Below are 9,905 nucleotides of genomic sequence, written 5' to 3' on the forward strand. Positions count from 1 at the left end.
TAAAAAAAAATCAAAATTTATTCTGAGGGCATATGTATCAACAGCATGAAGGGCAAATTTGGGGATTTCAGAATATACTGAAAAAGTGATATTAAAGTTATGAAAAAGAAGATCACAATTGTAGAAATTTTATTTTGGAAAACTAATGCACAGATTTTGGTAATTTTTGAATGAAAGTCTGAAATAAATGAATTGAAAACAATAGCAGAAAAGTAGTTTCTTTGACCTAAGATCTGACAATGCAGATCAAAAAATAATAATATCTTGAAGGTTAAACAATGGGAAAGCTGTTTATGCCAATACATAAAAATTTTATATACATTCATAATTTTAAAAGAATGAAATTAGAAATGTGTAAGTGTATCCTCTGATTTTCAGCAATATTAATAACATCTAGGCGAAATAATCAGTTTTGAGGAAAACTATTGTCATCCTAGATTTTTCATATGCTGCCAAGTAGTTCTTTTGGAATTAAGGAAACAGAACGACTGAAAAATGTATTCACCAGAAAAAAATGACAATTGCATGTCCTTCTTAAACAAACCAGAAAATGCACTCCAAATAACTAACAAAGCAAATTTAAGAGCCCAAGATAGGGATGGTGTAATCGCTAATAACAATGGTGTGTACATGTGCAACTTACAGACAAAACATTTACAAAAGAATTTTAAATCCCACATTATTTTAACAAATATTTAAAACTGAATGAGGGAAGAGGAGAAATGAACACTGTAGTCAACTAGTGGCTGAAATAAGAGTGCTAAAAATACAATGTTTTACATTTGATTTCAATAATATTTACTGTGTCTCCTCCAAATGCAGTGGTGTTTACAACTGATTAGTCACAGCCAGTTACAGATTTCTTTGTTACTTCTCCACTCTCACTTCTTCACTTGATGAGCATTATAGATATATATATATAATATATGACGAATATTATATATGTGATGAACTTTATATATGATGAACAATATATATATGTGTGTGCATATATATTATATATATATATAAAATGTCAAGTGAAGCATTGAGAGTGGAGAAAGAACAAAGAAATCTGTAACTCGTTGCGACTAATCAGTTGGAATCACCACTGCAACTGGACTAGACACAGTAAATATTATTATATATATTACGTAAATACATAGGAGAGGGAGATGCCAAAATGCCTGACTAGAAGCAGCTGGTGCATGCTACTCTCATGGAGAGGAGACACAGTGGGCAGTAAACAGTAACTCTTCAACTGGATTATCCAGGAAGACACACTGGTTGGTATTCATAAAGGAAGCACCATGACCCGTGGAGAGCAGAGAAGAGTGAGGCAGGACAGCTGCGCACTCAGGATTGGCATGAAAGCAAGGGAGGCTCCCCATCACAAGGAAATGGTGAGTGGGCAAGAGCGCCTGGGGTCCTACACTTTTGCTACAGAGCTTTGCAATTCTGAGCACTGGTGATCTCCCCGATCCATCCCTCTGGGGCCTCCAAACTAACACAGAGAGCTGCATGGGGCCTGACCAGAGCCGCCACTCAGGCTCACATGAAGCCCAAGGGCTTTGGACTCCTGAGCACACTGTCACTACCTGTTGTAGATTCTCCAAGGGAGGCCAGGTTCTCTTGCATGCCCCCAGAATAGAAGCCCCATCCATGTGCTGAGGAGTGGTCAGACTACTGGCCTCACCTCCACTACAATTCATCAGGCAAACCCCACAAGCCTGGGACCCCAGTGCAGCCACCCCTTCTCTGACAGAGCGCTTGGGCCAGATGCAGCTCTGCATTTCTCTAGGATGGAGCACCTAGAGGTAACTGACAGACCCACAGCTTTTGCCGCTTCTGCCCCTACTGTCCTCAGGCTAGGGAGGGAGCAGAGAGCCCAAGAACTATTGTGGGCCTCCAGCACACCACAGCTGCCATGTAGAAAAGCAGCCAAATTGTTATTCACGTGAGTCCCTGACTCTGCTTTCCTCTCTAGACAAGGCCTCCTAACCTGGGTCCCCGGCACAGTTGCCCTGAGCCCGCCTGGTCAGTTCAGTCAGTGATGGCTCTGCGTTTCTTTGGGAAGGAAATTCCAGAGACAACCCACAGACCCTCTGCCATTGCTTCTGCGGTGGTACCGCTCTTTCTGGCCGTTGGGCTTGGAAAAGAATAAAGATCCTCATCACTTTGCTGGCACCTCCAGCATGCTACAGCCACCATACAGAGAGGGGCAGTCCCTCTTGCCTGTGAGCCCCCACCTTCTGCCCTTCAACACACAGGCCCTTGTCGCCATGTCCATTGGTCCCAGAGCACAGCAACTTTCCCCCTAGTTGAACATTCCCATTGGCAACAGCTCTCTGTCACTCTGGGGTGGAGTTCTTAGAGGCAACTGATAGGCCCTCTGCCACTGACACTGCAGTAGTACTGGGCAGCACTGCTCGACAGGAAATACATGTCAAAAATGCATATAATTGGATATCTTCAAGGAAGAGAGAGAAGAATGATGTAGAAGTATTACTTGAATAGATGATGGCTAAGTATTTTCTCAAATTTATAGAATCAACAGTTATAAGCAGGTAAAATAAAAAGACTTTAAGCCACAATAGACTTATGGTTCACTTCTCAACATAAATAATGGACGCTACAATGCAATGGAATGGCATCTTTAAATTGCCGAAAATGTAACTGTCAACCCTAAATTTTATACTAAGCAAACATAATGTTTCATAAAAGAGGGCAAATTAATGAGATTTCTAGGCAAATAACTAAGAGAATTTGTCACTAGGAAAGCTGCATTAAAATAAAATACTAAAGGGAGCATTTCAGACAATAGAAAGTGATCCCAGGTAGCATCACAGAAATATAGAAAGTACATATGAACAATAGAAATACAAAAATATAGGCAAAAGTAAATATTAAGATTTTTTAAAACTCAAGCATGATAATGTCATATGTGTTTTCAGTTATATATAAAATTTAAATGCCTGACTACAGTAACTCAAAAGGTGAGAATTCATAAATAAAATTGAAGCATTAAGGTCTTAGCATTGTTTGCAAAGTATTTTATAAACTAGTACTAATCTTTTATTAGACTGTGATAAGTCAAGAATGATATTGGTATTCTTTGTATATTCACTAAATGTTTAGTAAAAAATATAAATAACAAATTAGGCTAAAATGGAATATTGATTATTTCTATAGATGGCAAGACAGAAAATACATGGGATAAAAAATAGCAAGATGGTAGATATAAATTAAAATAGATCAGTAACTGCATTAAATGTAAATGGAACATATAATTAAAAGAAAACAATTGTCATGTTAATTTTAAAACTATCCACTCTATGTTTCTTACAAGCAAAAACAAAAAAATTGAAAGTGAAAAGATATATTATAGAAAAACTGACCTCTAAAAATCTGGTGTAACTATACTATACAATGTATCCTATAAAAAAGAAGCATTACCAGAGATAAACAGGGATGCTACATAATGATAGAAGATTAAATCCCTCAAGAAAATATAATAATTTAAAATTTCATGTACTTAAAAAGATAGCTTCATAAAATGAACAGAAATAAAATTGAAATAGACTTATCAACAATCAATAGGAAATTTCAGCATCTCTATCAATTGCAGAAAAAAGGCATAAGGATATGGATAAACTGAATAACAGACAAAATTGTTAGTGTGCAAAATCAAATCAATTACCTCCAGTTCAAAATGATTTCTGCCTGTTAAACTCCAGCTTTTCCAAAGTTTTCTCAAATATTTCCATATAAATACAAGAAAGGAAGAAATAATAATTTCCCCACATTTAGATGCATGATGCCAGCTTAGGAAGTAAGAGCCTAAAAATTTATATCAGAGCTTCAGTATGTTGTCTAAATCAACAATTTCTTAAAATTGAAACCCAACAATTGGTACAAAGATACTGTGCCTTCTCTATGAGGTAGGATAATCAATTCATACAGAACTGGTAGTCTAGGCTGGGTGCGGTGGCTCACGCTTGTAATCCCAGCACTTTGGGAGGCCGAGGCGGGCGGATCACGAGGTCAGGAGATCGAGACCACGGTGAAACCCCGTCTCTACTAAAAATACAAAAAATTAGCCGGGCGTGGTGGCGGGCGCCTGTAGTCCCAGCTACTTGGAGAGGCTGAGGCAGGAGAATGGCGTGAACCCGGGAGGCGGAGCTTGCAGTGAGCCGAGATCGCGCCACTGCACTCCAGCCTGGGCGACAGAGCGAGACTCCGTCTCAAAAAAAAAAAAAAAAAAAAAAAAAAGAACTGGTAGTCTATTCCTACTTTTACCATTAATAAACTACTCTCAGGGAGTATGGCCAACCTCTATATTCAACAATGAGGGAAAATAATTTACATCTCAATAAAACACACAAAAAATTGGAAGACAAATTTGTAGTGCTCCTTCTCTCCTTCTCCCTCTTGTGCGTGTAGTTTACAAAAGTTCAGGTGAAGTAGCAACGTTTGTCCTGGGGAATATATCTTTAAGGCTGAAACTCAGGAAGTTGGGGGTCCGACAAGGAGGACGGGCCTTTTTAGGGGTTTATCAAATAGGACTACACAGATATGCCTATTTCACTTACATTTAAGTATGCCTGCCTCACAAATAGTAAGGTTACTCCTGCCAAACTGATACACAGTACAATTGATCATTTTTGTTACATATTTGATTAATGATAAACTTTTGAAATATTTTTACATTCTAAAAACACATTGTAGTATAGGTTTTTGTGCTTTTTTCTTTCTCCTACTATTATATGGTTACCTTTATTATTGTAATTGCTCTGAATGCTTAGTCTGTGTTGGCTGAATTAAAATTAATATTCTTCAAAATTCTTTCTTCTAAATCTATTGGTTTGCAAAACTGAGTTTCTTTGAGCAAAGATCGCATTCTAATTATTTATCTTCCTTTACTGTTTAGCACAGTGCCTGGCAATAGTAGATAGGAGTAGTTTGAAGAAACTAAATTATGTGTTATGATGATTGACTGTAACATAATCTATTGCTCTGATATTATAGATGGTTTCTTAGTAAACTACTTTTCAATATACAGCAATTAAGAAGACAGATAATTATATAGTTATACTTATGTTAATGCCACATATCTCTTTGAAAGAATCTGGTCTTTTGTGGTGCATTAGCACCACAAAATAATTTTGGTCAGTGTGTGGATGGTTGATATTAAAGTTAGATTTTAAACAATTTTTTATTGATAGTCTGTATCTTTCATTTAGAGGTCATAAAAATAAATATTGATGTCAAGACAAAAAATACAAATGCTAAAGCATTGATAAATACCAAAGCAATTTGCTGGCAGATATTAACATTTTTTAAACAACTATCTTAGTAGTCTATTGTCATATTCTAGACCCTCTTCAAGGAAAACATTTAATTTTTTGTGGAATCCAAGAGAATCTATGCACATGCCAAGAGATGTTTATGTGTTAAAGGAAAAATCCTTGGAATATTTTTAGATGTAATTAACACAGTACATGTTATATCTAATTTCTACCTTTAAAAATTACTTGCAATATTTCTCTTCTTTATATATAATTTAACCTTGAATAGCACAATTTTGGGGGAGTGGCCCAGTAACTTCTGAATTAGGAGCACATTTAATCGTGTATTTCTACACAGTTAGTTTCTGTTTGTTTTCTTTGCTTTACCAAAAATAAACAAAAAACTAAACCATTTTCTGAAATCAACATGATACATTCCAATAGAAATTGATTTAAAGTCAAGGAAAAGTTTCAGATCTTTTAGGTAATTAAGCAGGTAGTTAATTTTAGGTTGATTAACAATTTTATCCAAAGTAAGCATTAAAATTCTGGCTGAGGATCTAGTATATTAGAAAAAAATCAAATTTATTTTACAAACGTAGATTATTGCAGTCATTCTAGGCTATTATATGGATTTAAATATAATTGCTGCCTTATGTCATAGGAGGCTGTTCTATAAATTAGAAATCAGTACATTCTATTGCGTTGTTCCAGATATCTAAATGTCACTCTTTTTAATGTGTTCTAGTTAAGATGAATTCATAAAGATGTGAAGAAATTGATTTCCCAAGTGGTTAACTGGCACTTTAAACACTGGTGTATTCATTTCTTCTATAAGCATTTATTGGGTACTTGTCACGTGCCAAACTTTATTCTAGGCACTGTGAATATAAGGGAAGTAAAATGAAGTGTATAACCTTGAGATTCCATCAGTCTAAACAGAATGAGGGAAACAATAATAGAAAGATGATTGTACTACACTCTGGAAAATGTAATGATAAAGATCAGCACAGAATATTATAGAAATAGAATGGTCAAATAGCTAATCCAAATTTGGAGGTTATGGCTAGCAAGAGAAATTTGTAGAAGAGAATTCTTGAAAATTTTAAATAAGGGAAACCCCCTTTGGGTCCCCTCCCGTTATATGGTAGCTCTGTTTTCACTCTATTTCACTCTATTAAATCTTGCAGCTGCACTCTTCTGGTCCTTGTTTGTTACGGCTTTAGCTGAGCTTTTGCTCGCAGTCCACCACTGCTGTTTTGCCACCATTGCAGACCCGCTGCTGACTTCCGTCCCTCCGGATCCAGCAGGGTGTCTGCTGTGCTTGTGATCCAGCGAGGCACCCATTGCCGCTCCTAATTGGGCTAAAGGCTTGCCATTGTTCCTGTACGGCTAAGTGCCTGGGTTCGTCCTAATTGAGCTGAACACTAGTCACTGGGTTCCATGGTTCTCTTCCGTGACCCATGACTTCTAATAGAGCTATAACACTCACTGCATGGCCCAAGATTCCATTCCTTGGAATCCGTGAGGCCAAGAACCCCAAGTCAGAGAAAACGAGGCTTGCCGCCATCTTGGAAGTAGCCCGCCGCCATTTTGGAAGTGGCCCACCACCATCTTGGGAGCTCTGGGAGCAAGGACCCCCCAGTAACATTTTGGCGACCACGAAGGGACATCCAAAGCGGTGAGTAATATTGGATCACTTTCACTTGCTATTCTGTCCTATCCTTCCTTAGAAATGGAGGAAAATACCGGGCACTTGTCAGCCAGTTAAAAACGATTAGTGTGGCCGCCGGATTTCTGACAGGTGTGAGGCTATCTGAGTGTGAGGCTATTGACATGGGCAGTTACGTAGGACCTGTCCCCTATCACTCTTGCCAGGGCCCCAAGTTTGTAATGGCTAAGAGAGATGGAGAGAGACAGAGACGGAGAGAGAGACAAAGAGGGAGTCAAAGAGAGAAAGGAAAAGATAGAAATGGTTAAAAAAAAAAGTGTGCCCTATTCCTTTAAAAGCCAGGGTAAATTTACAACTTGTAATTGGTAATTGCCACTTTGTTGTCAGTGTAAATAAGGGTGTAGCAAATCCTTAACCCAGTAACCCATGGATGGGCCAAATGCATTCAGTCTGTAGTGACAACTGCTTTACTATAAGTAGAAAAGTAACTTTTAGAGGAAATCTCATTGTGAGCACACCTCACCAGTTCAGAGTTATTTTAAGTCAAAAAAAAAAAAAAGGCAAAAAGGTAGCTTACTAACTCAAAAATCTTAAAGTATGGGGCTATTCTGTTAGAAAAGGGTAATGTAACTCCAACCACTGATAATTCCCTTAACCCAGCAGATTTCCTAAGAGGGGATTTAAAATTTAATTACCATACAAAGGTCTGACTAGAGCTAGGAGGAACTCCCTTCAGGACAGGACGATAGATGGTTCCTCCTAGGTGATTGAGGAAAAAACCACAGTGGGTATTCAGTAATTGATATGGAGACTCTTGTGGAAGCAGTTAGAAAAACTGCCAAATAACTGGTCTTCTTAAATGTGCGAGCTGTTTGCACTCAGCCAAGCCTTAAAGTACTTACAGAATCAAAAAGACTCTCAATCCTGACTCAAAAGGTTACCTACACGCTCTCTGAAATGAATTTGCATAAGAACTGCTTTTATAGGAATGCATCTTAATGGGGTAGCTGGGTTGTTATGAAATACTCAGGAACCCAGCCCAGCTCTAGGACTCACACCTGAGCGCAAAGGCAATGTTGGGCACACTGGTAAAGGATTAGAATTCAGCAGGCTGGACCCCTTTCTCTGTGGTCAAGAGAGGCGGGAAAACAGATGCAGGACTGCTACATCGGTGAGCGTAACTAATCCGATAAGCAGAGGTCTGTGGGTGGTTACGCACCCGGGAAAGGAACTCACCTCTGAGCGCAAAGGCAATGTTGGGCACGCTGGTAAAGGACCACTAGAATCCAGCAGCCCAGACCCCTTTCTCTGTGGTCAAGAGAGGCGGGAAAACAGGTGCAGGACTGCTACATAAGTGAGCATAACTAATCCGATAAGCAGAGGTCCATGGGTGGTTACACACCCTGGAAAAGAATAAGCATTAGGACCGTAGGGGCGCTCTAGGACTAATGCTCATCGGAAAATGACTAGGGGTGCCGGCATCCCTATGTTCTTTTTTTAGATGGGAAATGTTGCCCCCAAGGCAAAAACGCCCCTAAGATGTATTCTGGAGAACTGGGACCAATTTGACCCTCAGATGCTAAGAAAGAAATGAGTACTTCTGCAGTACCACCTGGCCACAATATTCTCTTCAAAGGGGAGAAACCTGGCCTCCTGAGGGAAGTATAAATTATAACGCCATCTTACAACTAGAATTTGTAAAAAAAAAAAAAAAAAAAAGGCAAATGGAGGGAAGCGCCATATGTTCAAACTTTTTTTTCATTAAGAGACAACTCGTAATTATGTAAAGCGTGTGATTTATGCCCTACAGAAAGCCCTCAGAGTCTACCTCCCTACCCCAGCCCCCCTGACCCCAACTAATAAGGACCCCCCCTTCAACGCAAACGGTCCAAAAGGAGTAGACAAAGGGGTAAACAATGAACCAAAGATGCCAGTATTCCGCGATTATGCCCCTTCCAAGCAGTGGGAGGAGGAAAATTCGGCCCAGCCAGAGTGTATGTACCTTTTTCTCTCTCAGACTTAAAGCAAATTAAAATAGACCTAGGTAAATTCTCAGGTAACCCTGATGGCTATATTGATGTTTTACAGGTGTTAGGACAATCCTTGATCTGACATGGAGAGATATAATGTTACTGCTAAATCAGACACTAACCCCAAATGAGAGAAGTGCTGCCATAACTGCAGCCCGAGAGTTTGGCGATCTCTGGTGTCTCAGTCAGGTCAATGATAGGATGACAACAGAGGAAAGAGAACGATTCCCCACAGGCCAGCATGCAGTTCCCATTGTAGACCCTCACTGGGACACAGAATCAGAACATAGAGATTGGTGCTGCAGACATTTGCTAACTTGCGTGCTAGAAGTACTAAGGAAAACTAGGAAGAAGCCTATGAATTATTCAATGATGTCCACTTTAACACAAGGAAAGGAAGAAAATCCTACTGCCTTTCTGGAGAGACAAAGGGGGGCATTGAGGAAGCAAACCTCTCTGTCATCTGACTCTATTGAAGGCCAACTAATCTTAAAGGATAAGTTTATCACTCAGTCAGCTGCAGACATTAGAAAAAACTTCAGAAGTCCACCTTAGGCCTGGAGCAAAACTTAGAAACCCTATTGAACTTGGCAACCTCGGTTTTTTATAATAGAGATCAGGAGGAGCAGGCGGAATGGGACAAATGGGATTAAAAAAAAAGGGGGGGGGCACCGCCTTAGTCATGGCCCTCAGGCAAGCAGACTTTGGAGGCTCTGGAAAAGGGAAAAGCTGGGCAAATCAAATGCCTAATAGGGCTTTCTTCCAGTGTGGTCTACAAGGACACTTTAAAAAAGATTGTCCAAGTCGAAGTAAGCTGCCCCCTCGTCCATGTCCCTTATGTCAAGGGAATCACTGGAAGGCCCACTGCCCCAGGGGACGAAGGTCCTCTGAGTCAGAAGCCACTAACCAGATGATCCAGCAGCAGGACTGAGGGTG

General features: G+C 39.4%; 1 pseudogene; it reads left to right on the forward strand.

Annotated features, from left to right (window-relative positions):
- The first annotated feature begins 8,440 nt into the window (after nucleotides 1–8,440).
- LOC131381007 (uncharacterized) lies at nucleotides 8,441–9,524 on the forward strand (annotated as a pseudogene).
- The last annotated feature ends 381 nt before the right edge of the window (nucleotides 9,525–9,905 follow it).

This window comes from Hylobates moloch, unplaced genomic scaffold, assembly GCF_009828535.3.
Source record: "Hylobates moloch isolate HMO894 unplaced genomic scaffold, HMol_V3 SCAFFOLD_13, whole genome shotgun sequence".
Taxonomy (NCBI): Eukaryota; Metazoa; Chordata; class Mammalia; order Primates; family Hylobatidae; genus Hylobates; species Hylobates moloch.